Source organism: Rhea americana, unplaced genomic scaffold (assembly GCF_003343005.1).
Source record: "Rhea americana isolate MKP2758 unplaced genomic scaffold, rheAme1 scaffold_20, whole genome shotgun sequence".
Taxonomy (NCBI): domain Eukaryota; kingdom Metazoa; phylum Chordata; class Aves; order Rheiformes; family Rheidae; genus Rhea; species Rhea americana.
Window position 1 is genome coordinate 3,331,752 of NW_028186150.1, and position 13,852 is coordinate 3,345,603.

Consider the following 13,852-nt stretch of genomic DNA (forward strand, 5'->3'; position numbering starts at 1 on the left):
CTGAACGCGAGGGGGAATTTCTTCCCTGTGAGAGTGACTGAGCACTGGACCAGGTTGCCCAGAGAGGTGGTGGAGTCTCCTTCTCTGGAGATCTTCAAGGCCTGCCTGGATGCAACCCTGTCTACCATGCTGTAGGTGACCCTGCTGAGCAGGGAGGCTGGACTAGATGATCTCCAGAAGTCCCTGCCAACCTTACTGATTCTATGATTCTATGATCTCGTCAGAGGTTACTTTGGCTCCCGGGGTCTCCGTTAGCCTCCTCTTTACTCTTGCACCTTATGTAAAGGCTGCCAAGCAGGATACCCTCTTCTGCTTTTGAAGAGCCTGACTGAACTTCTACCCTCATTTTATATCTGCTGCCAAAGAACCTTCCAGTTTAAATCTCTTTTACTGTTTAAAAATGTTAAAAGACTGCTAATCTGCATGGAGAGCTGCATGGCTACGGTCAACTCCCAAACTACCCACTTCTCACAGTCTAGTTAAACAGAATTCTTTTGCGTAAAAAAAAGGTCTCTGTATGGATAACAAAAGAGACGAYTAAGCACACCCAAGCCACAGATGTATGCTATCATGTAGATATTAATTAGGTTCACTTTCAATGACATAATATACTTTCACTGTTGTTGGCTTAAGACATTGTCGCAGCTCCTTTGMTTGGTCTGCTTTGGCCTTCATATTTCTAGCTCAAAAGAATGTAATTTCCTCAAGCTTCCCTCAAAGGCTKCATTTTCTGAAATTCTTCTCATTTCTATTTTTTCCTTTCATATTTTTCCCATTTGTGTCTTTCAGTATTGTGAAATTGTGTGTAATTCCTTCTCTTGGGCATTATAAATTCACAGATGTTACTAGTGATGACCAACTTCACCATAATTTTTTTCCTAACTAACTGGAATAACCTACAAAACTCTGCATAGCTATCAAAGTGAGACTGCTGACAGTGTTAGCCCAAACATAATTAAGAGATTGTTTACTTAAGTGCTGAACTACGGGAGTAATTTTACCTGCACAAGAGCTACAAACTGGTCCATTTCAATAGGAACACATTTATTGTACTTCATCTGTTATTCTCATTACCAACCATATGGCTAAAGACGAAGCACACTTGGTTAATGACAAAGCTCTAAACAGAAATTTTCTGTTTCTGACTCCAGAGCATGGATCCACAGGCCATTCTAAGGGACAAGCGGAAAACTGAGTATTGCTTTGCCATCCCTGCATCACACCTTTGAAAAGGCTCTTGCACTATGACTGCAAACTTTTCGTTATTATGTAGCCCTGTGAATTACACACGGACGGGTTGGGATACAGTGCTTGTGATAACACATCCAATCAAGTTTTATTCTTTCATCTGTTCTTTAAAAATGGGATAGTAAAGCAACTATACTATGCTATATTCATTTAACAGATCTACTGCAAAAGAAAAWCTGAGGTAAATTGTTCATTGCTGTTCCTCACACAGCAGATCCCCTATTGACAGAGTTTAGCAAAAATGCTATACTTAGATACCAGGAGAGAGAGTGAGCGCACATCCTAAATTTATTCCTCTCTCAAAAAGAAAAGAAACTTCAGAGGTTTTCCACTAAATGCAACATGYGGAATAGCACTGGTGTCAGTAATCATTAGAGAAAGTATTAACCTTTAAATATATTTATTCTGTGCAGCAGCTGATATTAGGAATATAGTGAATATATTTTATTCTTTTCTATGTCAAAACTGAAATTAATTTAATGTATAGACATATTTTTATGTAACATTGTTTTAAGCTCTTAACTATGTATTTCCAAACTTTTAAAGCTATATGGACAAATTAAGGAAAAAATATCTATGTATTGTTGAACAGCTGGATTAAGACAGTCAAGATTTTCTTTACMAGTTTGGCTGTTGCTTTAGTATTGCAGTGAAGGATGGGGGGAAAACCACTGTTCCTCCTGGCAGGGCACTGGCTCCTTGTGCTAAGTGCTGCACTAGAACAGTGCAGAGTGATGTCTTCTCCCCAATCCTAAAACCAATACAAACTGAGAAAATATCAAGTGAAGGCTGAGGACCATAATGACAAGGATATATTGGTTTGAAGTTACTACAGCTATAATGACAAGGATATATTGGTTTGAAGTTACTACAACGGTATAGATAAAATTACCAGTGACTGATCATTTCATGTCAGAATTGAATAAAAATGTCAGAACTGAACTAAAAAGGTCAGAACTGAACACAGGTAAGTCCTTCTAACTACAGGAAAGRAAGTGAGATGCTTGGTCTAAGCAAAGTAAGTCACCAGTTACCAATTTCATAGCTTTTATGGTTCCACTTGGGGGAAGTGATCCAATAAAACGTCAGTGGAGAGAACAACACCTGAAGATGCTTAGAAAGAAGCAAACAGSTGATGAAGGTAGCAACATTAGCAGGATGGAGGAGACAAGGGCGTCTGATAAGCTGCATGAGCACAGGTGTTAGGAGGACACAGATCAAGATGCAGAGGATATTAAACAAGCTTTTCTTTGATGTATGGAGGAAGCAGAATAATAATGGAGAAGACTTATAGAGTTCCTCAATCCAGCTAAACAGTGGGGACTGTATTTACAGAACTGACCAAAAAGGGCAAGATTTTGACAAGAAAAATGTCAGAATTGAACATAGGTAAGTCCTCCTAATCACAGCAGAGGAAGTGAGATGCTTGGTTTAAGCAAAAAACTGCATAGTTGGATATGTAGGTAGAAGAGAAAGAGGAATCAAAGGTGAAGGAGCACTGGGAACTGAGCAAATACACAGGAAAACAGCCCAATATCCAATTATACCTCTGCAGAGGGTATAGGCAGTGTCAACCAGAATTTTTCCCTCTACAGCACTGAGGAAGTTTTGCACAGGTGGAAACAGCCACCCAAGACAGGAGCAAGCCTAGGCAGAAGCAAGCCTATGGCAATGATTAGGCCAACCACTCTCATTTGCTTTTTGCCTTCCTAACTATGTTTACAATAGGACTGATAAAAGACAACATTGTAAAATGTACCTGCTCTTAGGTAAAGAACTCTTGTAACAAAAGAAGTGGGAACCTCCACGTTATTACTTAAGAACACTTCCAAAGCTGTCAAAACACAGGCTCTTGACCTGTAACGCTTGCTGAGAAGCACTTCACAGAACAGTACCTGTTCTCAATAAACAGGCTTTTCATTGCAGCTGTACGGTAGTACCACTGGAGAAGAGAATATCGAAACAATTGAGGGCTTTTAAGGGCATTGCAACTGTTATGTAAAAGAAAAACTGTAAATGGATTTCCTTGCTGCAGTATATTTTTAGAGACATATACGAAGGCAGAAAACTATTTCTCTCTGACTTTGCAATCGTTCTGTATTATTTTTCTCCCGTATACCGGGGTGGTRACCTTTTGAGATACAGCCTTACAAAAAGCACCTTCTAGAGCAGACTATCAGTCTAGAAAAGTCTTGGAGTGTGTTACCTATATAATCAATCTCATCAAGGGAAAAAAAAAGAGAAATTGGTTATTCTTAAGAAAGACTGAAAAAATTTATCAGCATGTGTGCACATAGATATACATACACATCTTTACAGACTCACACAGGCATACGCTTTATGTACATATTTTAAATAAAACTTAAAATTTCTACAATTCAACTTAATTCAGCTTAGTTTCTTAACACTCCTACTTTTTTTTTTCTTGTGACTAAATAAGAAAATGTTCATTTGCACAAGAATGTACAAGTGGTGATTTGGAACGCAAACTACTGTCAAAATCTTCACCATTACTTTGAGTGATGCTAGAATTTGATTCTTTCTGCAGAATTGGAGTGATTTATTCTGCCAATCATCATTACACTACAAGCTTTCATTAGGTCTTGGCATTTCAGATGCTCGAGCTTTAGCCTAAGCCATTGTGCCAACACTCGGTAATAGAAGGGGCTCTCAATGCTGAACTTGTTATTGTAAATGCACTTCAGTACACAAATAAAACAGAATCTCATCGTAGATCTTCAAAAACATCAGCTTGGGGTTCCCAATGAGTTTCTTGATGTCATGAATTATAATATAAATGTAATAAAATATAAGAACTAAATGCCACCTTAAGTTACAGCCAATTTATTGTGTGCTACAATCCTGTTAGATATGGCAAGTCAGCAGCATGTGGTAAAGTTTGCACTTTTGGAAGACCTTGGAAGAACAGTTTGCATCAGAAGCACACTGCTCAGATACTGGCGGTTTCACGATTTCATTTTTGCCCCTGTGAGACATAAGGGTGAACACATTTGAACTTATTTTAATCATCAAGTGGAGCATACTAGCTATACCAGGCACATTCTCCAGCTTTTGTGTTTGTAAGAGCTCTGTCTAAATTAAGTGTTTCCAGTAGCAGAACACTCTTCAGCAGCACACAGAACTGATAACCTTTGGATGAGAAACAGAGCATGGGCGTTACTCCTTCTGCAGTACTTGGCATGTAGTGTTATCATACCAGGACCAAATTTTGTTCTGGTTAATTATGTTTTGATTGCCAGACATCCTCTCCACTGCTCCCTCACTGGACAGCACTCAGCATCCTGTTTCACAGGACAATGTAACCTAACTGTATTTCTAGCTGGTTCTTGTATTTCATTCCAGAATTAGCCACACTGAAAAGCCCCTTATGTATTGGGTTACAGTCAAAGTAAAACTTGGTATTAGGTAAGTGTGAAATATTGCTGTTCTGTAGGACCACACGTTTGGAATCAAGGTGAGAAAATACAGTCACACTGGAGTAACTTATCATGGGATAAATGAGCCATAAGTTTAAACACAATACAACAAGTATTGAATCTGCATGAATCTGCACGAATCTGCATAATCTGCACATATTTATATCTAAGCAYAGGATGTGCCAACTTTCTTTGGCCTACTACATAGAAGACTTAAACATTCCCTAAAGCAGAAAATTTGACACAGTATAATTTGGTTGTAGTAAAAGAATTATCTAGGCAATCCCCTGCKGTTAATTACATCCAATTTATCACARGAGATGCAGATCCATAAAAGAGTGGGCTTACAATTCAAGTATGTGCACTTAAGCAAAAATCCTACCTTGTGAGGACAGAGCGAGTTCTGCTAGGTATTTGAAGTTGCCAGACCAGTCTGATGGCCAAAGCTGGTCAGTCGAGTTGTAATTGGCTCTGATCAGTACTCCCTCATGCTGCTTCATCTGCATCCAAGTCAGCCTCAAAATAAGTGCGACAGTTGCTCTCCATGTGGAAAACCACAGAGAAAAACACTTCCAATCTGATGGCTACAATAGAATGGAAAAGAAAAAAAACAYCCGATGAGTATAAGTGAAAGAAAASCCCAACTCCCATACAGCAAGGTTTCAGTCAAATGACCACAGTGAGCATGACTGTAACTACAGGGATTACTGATGCCCACAGGGAAAATGCCCATGAGGTGGTAGGCACTTCCCCAGGTAGCCAGGCAGTCTGACCCACCTGACATCGAAGGAGTTCATCATTAATGGAGCGAAAAGATATACAACACAGTACGTTTTAGCCCAGTGAAAACTTGCCCTGCCTTTCCTCCCTTCACCACCTGTTAATTTGCTATGAGATCCCCCAAAGTATTAAAAAAGTAGAAAAAGAGCTAAATTCTCRAAGCCAACTGCTAAATTTACCTATATCTGCTAACAAGCCACATGCTTTCACAGAGAAAGAAGTTTATGATGGCAGATGGAAACAACTACAGCAAAGAATAAACAAACCYAGCAGCAGGTATGATTCTCCCTCTTGGCTTAATCCCTCCAAAATCACCTGCATCTACAAAGAGGAGATGCCAAACCACCACCAACTAGGGTCCTTCCCCTGCTCTGCAGGCACGCCAGAATCCAGCTTCYGCCTGCCAATGGCGAAACAGTGCACACAGCACCGCTACGCACATACGGCAGCAGCATCCCTCGGAGAGGCCAGCGCGAAGGAGCCAAGGGCTGTGGCTGCATCTCCCGGAGGGCAYGGCTGTGCTGCTGTCGCAAAGATAAAGATTGCTCTAGCTAAAGAATGCTAATGGAGCTGTTGGCTATCATTACACCTGACTTTCTGAGTGTGGGTGTAAATAAATAGCTTAAGCCTTCCACTGTACAAAAATCTATGGTCAAGACAACAGAGTGCCTATGACRGCACTTATATATACTGACTTTTGTTGAGTCATTTGCCTATAATGATGTGGCAGGGAAGCTGGAAAACACCAGAATTATTTAATCCTAATAATGAACAATAAAAAATACACTGCTTAAAATTTTGCCGCAGCAAATAGAAATAAGAAGCAATTTCATCATATTGTTTTGCTTCCTAGCTTAACTTTGGATATGGAAGAGAGCCAAAGGAGAGTCATTAGACTATACTCATTTGATACACTTTTTCCTTTCTTCACCAAGGCCAATTCTGAACAATAATACTTTGTCTTTAAAAAACAGAGCAGTTAATTTTCAATCTTGATACCTGCTAGAATAAACTTTCTGAACACAAGAGCTGTTGCTCCTGGCTGAGCTACTGCTTTAGTATCTTAGATATGTGAATTACCCTATTCATCTCAATAGGGAGTTAAATCTGGGTGCAATGATGCCTTGCTAAGAGTCAGCCTCTAAATGCTTTTGGCACACAGATGCATGTAGAAAAAACATCCATTCCACTTTTCATCCATTTATGCAAAAAAATTACTCCAACTGCATAGGCAGATTGTGCTACTAAATATGCAAGCAGCCAAATAAGCAAAGAATACGCAAAACAGATAAGAGTATGCACAACAGTTTGTATCAATCAACCCTGTATTCATGAACCTTTGCTCCCTTGTGTAAACCTCTTTCCTATTGAAAGGCCAAGAGCCTGAGATGCAGCTCAGGAAGAATCTAGACTCCAAGGAGTACTGTTCATGTCTGGGATGACTGCAAGTACTGTATGTTTTCTTCCCCTCGCACACCCTGTTGACATTTAAGAGGATGGACTGACAATTTCACCTAGACTTTGCCTCTGCCTCTGCCTTGCCATCTCCCCTGGGTCCAGGYCCACTAGCTCTAACAAAACTCTGTCTTGCATGACAGTAGTAGAGGTAGGAACGTTTTGGTTCCAAGCACTGAGGTATCTCTGCAGGGCCACACTAGACCACTAACCTTCAACGTCGGCAGGAAWGCACGAGAGCTAAGTTTGTGGCCCTTCCTGCAGGTTGTAATTAAAAGTGTCATTCTGTCTTCTTGCACAGAATGAGTCTGACACACCAGTGAGAGCACGAAGCACACAGATCAGCACAGGAAACTGTTTGTGCTTCTGTGTTAGAATTCCTGCTCTGTATGAATTCCAAGAATGGGTATATGCAAAGGAAAAAGCAATGAGATGTGCGTTTTATAGAAGATGAGAAGGGAACAACCATCTGTCACTTACCTAATTAGCAACTGGATGTGACTGTTGTTMCAGAGATGTATGTCTGAAAAGCCCTTTTTATTAGTGTAAGAAATGTGTGTATGTGCATTAGAGAAAGCAGTTACATCACGAAAGATTTTGGAAGAATTGGCAGTTTTCTCCTGAAAACATCTGCACTGTAAGTAAAAGTATCATATATTTGTTTAACTAGCTGGGGAGGAAGRTAATAAATAACATCCCTGCAAACATCCTTAGGAAACTTCGCATTTCCTGAGGTACAGATAGCATTTGGAGTGCAGGGAACAGACACAGCGCAGCATGCAAGCTGCAGGGGACAGCCCAGCAGGGAAAAGCAAAGTCCAGGTGCTTTCTTCTCCTGTTCTCAGGAGCCTACGGAGCTCACTCCGCTTAGCAACGCCAGCTGCTGCGCTGGGTAGCTGTGGTATTGACCGCACAGCACGCAGCCCAGTGAGGCAGGCTCAGAGGGCTGGTACAGCTGGCAGGCACGTGGTTTGTGCTCTTGCAGACAGCAATAAAGCAAAAACTGTTGCTATCCCAGAAAACCATTTGATATCAATGCCAGGCAAGATTTCACCTGTGGCTTTGTGACACATCTTTGTATAGCCAAAGGGGATTACAGAGGATAAAGCCATTTTACATTGACTTTTGAAGGCCCACACACATTGTGGAGGACTGAAGACACCTAGAAGCATATGGGACCCCAMTATTCCAGACCAGAAGGAGAGCACTTGACCATCTATACCACCTTCCAACCTCACCTGCTCAGACTAACTGTGCCTCTGGAGGAGATATCTGTAGGAAGTGTGGRCAGCGCTCTCATGAGCAGCTGCAGTGGAGGTTTGTAGTCTTCCTTGCACCTCACATGTGAAATTTGGGAAAGGGGCATTCAGTTTGATCCAGCCCCAAACCAGCAATTTCACTGAGCAGAACTTCAAATCCCACAACTTAATACAGAAAACTTTGCAGTCAGCTGCACCTTTGCAGTCAGCTGCACCTCTGGGTTTCTCCCAGGCCAGTGCAAGCAGCAAATACTGGTGTACTACAGTGCTTGCTGCAGAAGTATGAGGCAGAAAGTTACTTGCAAGAAAGCACTTGCAATGGCTCTCAGAAGGAAAACAGAGAGGCAAAAGCCAAGTGGTGGCATGGGAGTCTTCTCTTTAATTAGTTAAACAAACTGTTCAAAAAGCTTCAGGAAAATAAAGACTTCTTTTCTATTACACTTCAAGAGCTACTTTCACCCCTACTGTCTATTGTTTATTGCCCATTACACCATTCTATTACACCAACCTCAAACACGATTCAAAGCAGCCCTCAGAAAATCCCCAAACAAAATCAAGGACAAAAACCTCCCTTCTGATCCACTTCTTCCCCAGATGCATCTTGTATCGATTGCCTCAAAAAAATAGCCTTGCAAACCAACTCCAAAGCTAACAAATATAATCTACCTGCTACCAGACTTGGTTGTCCCATCAGCATGAAGACACATCAGCATTCTTTCACTGAAAAAAACTAACCATCTGCCCTCTCTAATAGGAACACCAATGTAAGTCAAGAGCACGCCTAATCAATCATGTCATACCCACTGTCGTATATAGTGAAKAAAAGGCCTCTCAAAAAAGAAAAAAAAGTAACTAGGACCAAAATCCATAGCAATTAAAAAATTAATCAAAACCAAACACTTTATGTTGTGCCTGGGAAATAACRGGAGGAAATAGAAATTCAAGTCACGAAGCAGGCATAAAGCAGATTTCTTGCAAGACCTGCTGCCTAATAAAAAGGTTATCACGGCTGCCCTAGCTGACTTCTCCTGTGGTTTTGGCTGTAGGCACAGTCCCCTGTGGAGCATACTGCAGCAGTTCAGCCCCCTGACCTGGAACACTGCAGCAACCTCTACATCCCACACTCAAAGGTCTTAGAAGCAATACCAAATGGAGGAAAAAGGACACATTCTGCAGCCACCCCTTGAGCACTGAATGAGGCCACTCATAGGTTGCCGGTCTCTGGCAGGTTTTCTCCACTCAGGAGACTGCAAACCCTCACTGCCATTTAGTCGAGCTGCTACTAGCATTCCGTCAGCTCCCTCGCTCAGCCAGCCTTCATCCAAACATAAATCTCGTTCAGGCACTATTTAAATCCAGCTTACCATCAAAGGCAGTTCATAAGTAATTGCTCAGAATTTCAATTTACTCTGTTTACTAGGTCTGCCAAGACTATGAGGAGGCACAGGATTTGAAATGCAGTGCATTTTTATGTTCATCTGCTAACCGCTTGGCTACTTCAAAATCTTTGTTTGTGCAACAAGCTTTACAAGTACTTATCTAAAGACTAATACAGAACTACACATAGAATACACAGAATTATTTCCTCTAATATTTTCTTCAGATAATAACTGCAATCAAGAAAACACTTCCAAGAAAAATCAGCATTTGACAAGGAAAAGAATTGCTTGTGAATCATTAATAAAAGGGAGAGGATATTACTAAGAAAGAATTGCTGTCAACCCTTCTAATTATGACCATGCAAATGCTTCACAGCCCTGAAATATTTTGGATTCATAGCAAGCCATGAGAACAATCATTCTGCCAAGACAGTTATCTGCTGAAATCTGAGACATAATTATGGTCAGTGAAACTCCTAATCCTGAAAGACCTTAGATTTAATTCTTTATGCTATCAATCTCTCTCTCTCTCTCTGGATTTCCTCCATGTTACATTGGCATGATTAACTGTAAGCAGGGAACAGGTCCACAGAATTACACGCCATCTGCACTGGGACAAGGAAGAATTATTCAGTGCCTTAACCTCTTGTGCACTGTGATATGAGGCAATGACAGGGGCAAAAATCAGTTTCAGATGGCGTAACAAATTCATAAAGCAGGCAGGGGACAGCAGATGCCTGAAACCCTTGAACCTCCTCCATCCGCCTTGCACGTCACAGCCAAAAAGCCGGAGCTGGACGAGTGCGCAGGTCCAGCAAGGGAACAGYAGTGGCCACGCCAACAAGGAGTGAAATTTTCTAACCATTTCACTGGCATTCATCCACTGCATGAGATGATAAACTTGGGCAAAAGCTGCTGGATACACCTGTGCTACTGGTAAGCCAGGTCAGCTTTATGACCGGAAGACATTTCTAAGCACACATAATGCATATGGAAAGAACATTGTTTCTGGAGGAACTTGATGGCAGCAAGGACTGAACACAAGAATTGAGCTCAATTATCCAGATCTTGTTACTCAAACCCTGTAGCAGACTCACAGCTCAGCGCTGCTAATCACCAGAGGGAGCAAGAGCTATCAAGCACTCGTGTCACTGCAGGTAAACACTAAGCACTATTATAAGCTGGCACTTGACTGGTTATATTCCTGAACACCATGAGTACAAACTAGAAGCCTGAACTAGTATCTTTGATTTGCAGAAGCTGAGAATGCATGTAGACTTAAATTCTCCATCCTAGATCATTCTATGAAGTTTGRACTCTACATCATTTAGAAAATGAAATATAGCCTTTTCTGGTAACAATTATCACTTCTCTTAGATTTCACATTATAACAGAAAAAACCTATTGTGAGGTTATCTGGCAAAATCAGCTTTGTCTGGCAGGCATGACAGAAACAGCTTCTGCAAGCCCAAGGACCCCCCTAATCCAGGTCTGAATCTAAACCTAGTTTGACCACTTAACAACCCTTGGGACCACCCCCGATTTCTGCATCATTTGTGAAAGTGCTTTTGTTTTATTCTCATAGAAACCTCCAAGATACATTGCACAAGGAGCTAAGAGTACAAGGTGTTCCTGTGATAAAGTATGTAAGAGCACACAGGTATATTCCAAACTGCTGCCATATGGTTTTATCCTAATGACAAGGAAAGAAAGAGAGGTTTGTAAGTGGAATTTAGTCCTAGCCAAACACTTCTGCAAGCCTACTTTAAAACACAACTAAATCTTAAGTGAAGGTAGTTGGCTTGTCTCCAYCTAGCCCTAGTGGACATTTAACAGCACTACATAAAGGATGACAGTGCACAGGGCATCTGCAGTCTCCGACTGCTGCCCTCCACCAGCACAGCAAGAAGGTGCATTCAGGTTAACTCTGCCAGAGCCTCTGCCCATATTCAGTATTATTCCAGTTGGTCGTCTTATTTTTTCATCTACTAAACACCYTAGATTATTACATTTACTAATTGAAAATATCAGTTTTCAAATCCCTTGCATGTTCTAGCTAGTAGTGTAAAATACTGCATGTGGGTCTGAAATTTTACTCTAGCTCTAAAAAATCTACTARTCTTTTCTCCTCTATTCTTTTACTGAGAGTCACAGTGTCTGCAATCTGCCAAGGACTGAACCGATTTGCTATTGACAAATGCTGAAATATGAAACCCTATATGTAAAAAAAGCTTCAGCATAAATGTAATTTAGTAGCTGCTACAAGTGTGTGCCAGTATGAAAATACTCATTTTGGCAATCATGCAGTAAAATAATCAATATTTAATATTATTACTAAAAAATATTGGCAAGTTGTATCTTTTAGCCATTTTATGCATTCAAGTAATTCCCATATTTATATCTGATAGGAGAGACCGATTTTATAAATAAATGGATTTCTTTCCAAATACCCACTTGAAGAAGTTTGTTTTGGAGATCAATATAGTGTAACTTTCCCCCCAAAAGAAGAAGTTTGAGCTCTTAGATACAGTACAGGGTTAACTATTTTGTATTTGAAGAAAAGATGGCTCATTTGTCTATGAAGGTTATGAACATTAATCTGCATAAATATGTAGAAAGCTGCGTTATATATGCCTGCACTTGTTCTGATAGAAATTTTCATATTTCAGCGCTCTGGGTCATTAAGTTTTGAGAGCAAGTATCTCCCTCTATTAAACCCYAACCACCCTCTTTTCTTCATTCTCCCCACCACCACCACCATTTGCCTAACTTGTGATGTTCTTCATGCAAATCTTTGTGAATTTATTGACAGAAATGTTCCAGACTACAGGTGAACTCTGTTATTTGTGGTAAGAAGAGTATTTATTACTTTGCAGGTGCTCCAGGGGCATTCCATTGTCTGGTGCAAAAGGGGAGCAAATGGAAAGTACAGCATTCATTAAAATGGACTGCACAACCAAGAAGCAACTTCTACCTCATTCATGTGGATACYGATTTTTTCCATTTATGCTACACTGAGTTTATCACAACAGAGTGAGGCAGCAGCTGCATCTATGATATTCAGTTTCCCTACCAGAGCTGATGAAAGATCTCAGTAATTCAGTGTTTGCTTTTTGCTTCCAAGTGACAAGAATAAAATGTATTGTCTGCACTCACTGCTTCTAACCACTAAAAGCTTATGTGCACAAAGAACAATTAATTTCTTCTCCTCTTCTAACCCCAAACAACATATTTTATCTGTTTTTCCTTTATAATAAAATTAAATCAAACTTAGTAAAGAATTTCTTATTAAACTTTCCTTACTCTTCCTATTAAAATGCAGAACAAAATCACTCAGAGCTATTGATTCCTTGCTGATTTGAAATGAAACAGTATAAACTTTTTCTCTTTGATTTCAATAAACACATCCAAGTAGGGGCTTTGATATAGTTACCAATTTTAAGTAATCTTATTGTAATTATTAGTAGTAATCTTGTTGCTAAGAACTACAATTATTTTTAGCCCCTGCCTGCACAATCTGTCAGATTGTAATTCTGAAAAAGAAGTCCCCAAACTTCCAAAGTAGGCTCTTCATCACTAACTCCTGCTGGCCTCAGACTTCTAAAGAGCAGAATAGCAGGAATCCAGTCAGAGGTACGTGATAACAAGCAACTGAGTGAGGCAGAACTTGCATGCAGAGTCTGCACACAAACATGCTGCACATGACCGGACTTGACCGCTGCCATGGCATGGGACTGCGCACCAGGAAGTGTGTTACGAAGTCACCAGGGCAGCAGGCAGTAGCCACTTAACCCGCYTGCCCTTCCTCTAGCGGGATTTTTTTCGTAATGGTCTCATAAGGAGAGGTGGACAAATACATATGAAATACGTTGATGGAACACATACGCAGAAAAAACTAGCACCTAAAACACTGATGAAGAAAATATATTGACGAAGAAAACTGTGCTAGTTGCAATCACCTTCAGCTGTTCCCTGTGCGAGTCACAGTTAGATAACCTTGGGCTCTGGAGGATATTTGCGTTTGTACTGCTACTTGCTACCTGAGCTAAGATAGGTGTGAGTGAAGCCCCATAGGAGGAGTGTTTCCACACACATCAAATCATGGCCTATAGTGAAAGGGCTGAAAACAGTTTCAAACTGTTTTCAAACACTTTCACTCATTAGTTGGTCCATGCTTCAGGCCTGATGGGTAATACTATCTGCAAAGAGTCACAGAGGGCACAAACTCAATAGCTGCATTTATACTCCAGCTAGACACCTTAAAAGTGAGTGAAAGCCACTACCAAAAAAAAAA

The 13,852-nt window shown here is 40.6% G+C and overlaps 1 protein-coding gene across 1 annotated transcript in view; it reads right to left on the reverse strand.

The window, feature by feature from the left end:
• VSTM2B (V-set and transmembrane domain containing 2B) overlaps positions 1–13,852 on the reverse strand; it is a 250,297-nt gene that overhangs the window by 204,638 nt on the left and 31,807 nt on the right. The window contains exon 2 of the mRNA XM_085303799.1: positions 5,068–5,269. The gene's annotated coding sequence lies outside the window, so the exon portion shown is untranslated. The remainder of the gene's footprint in view (positions 1–5,067; positions 5,270–13,852) is intronic.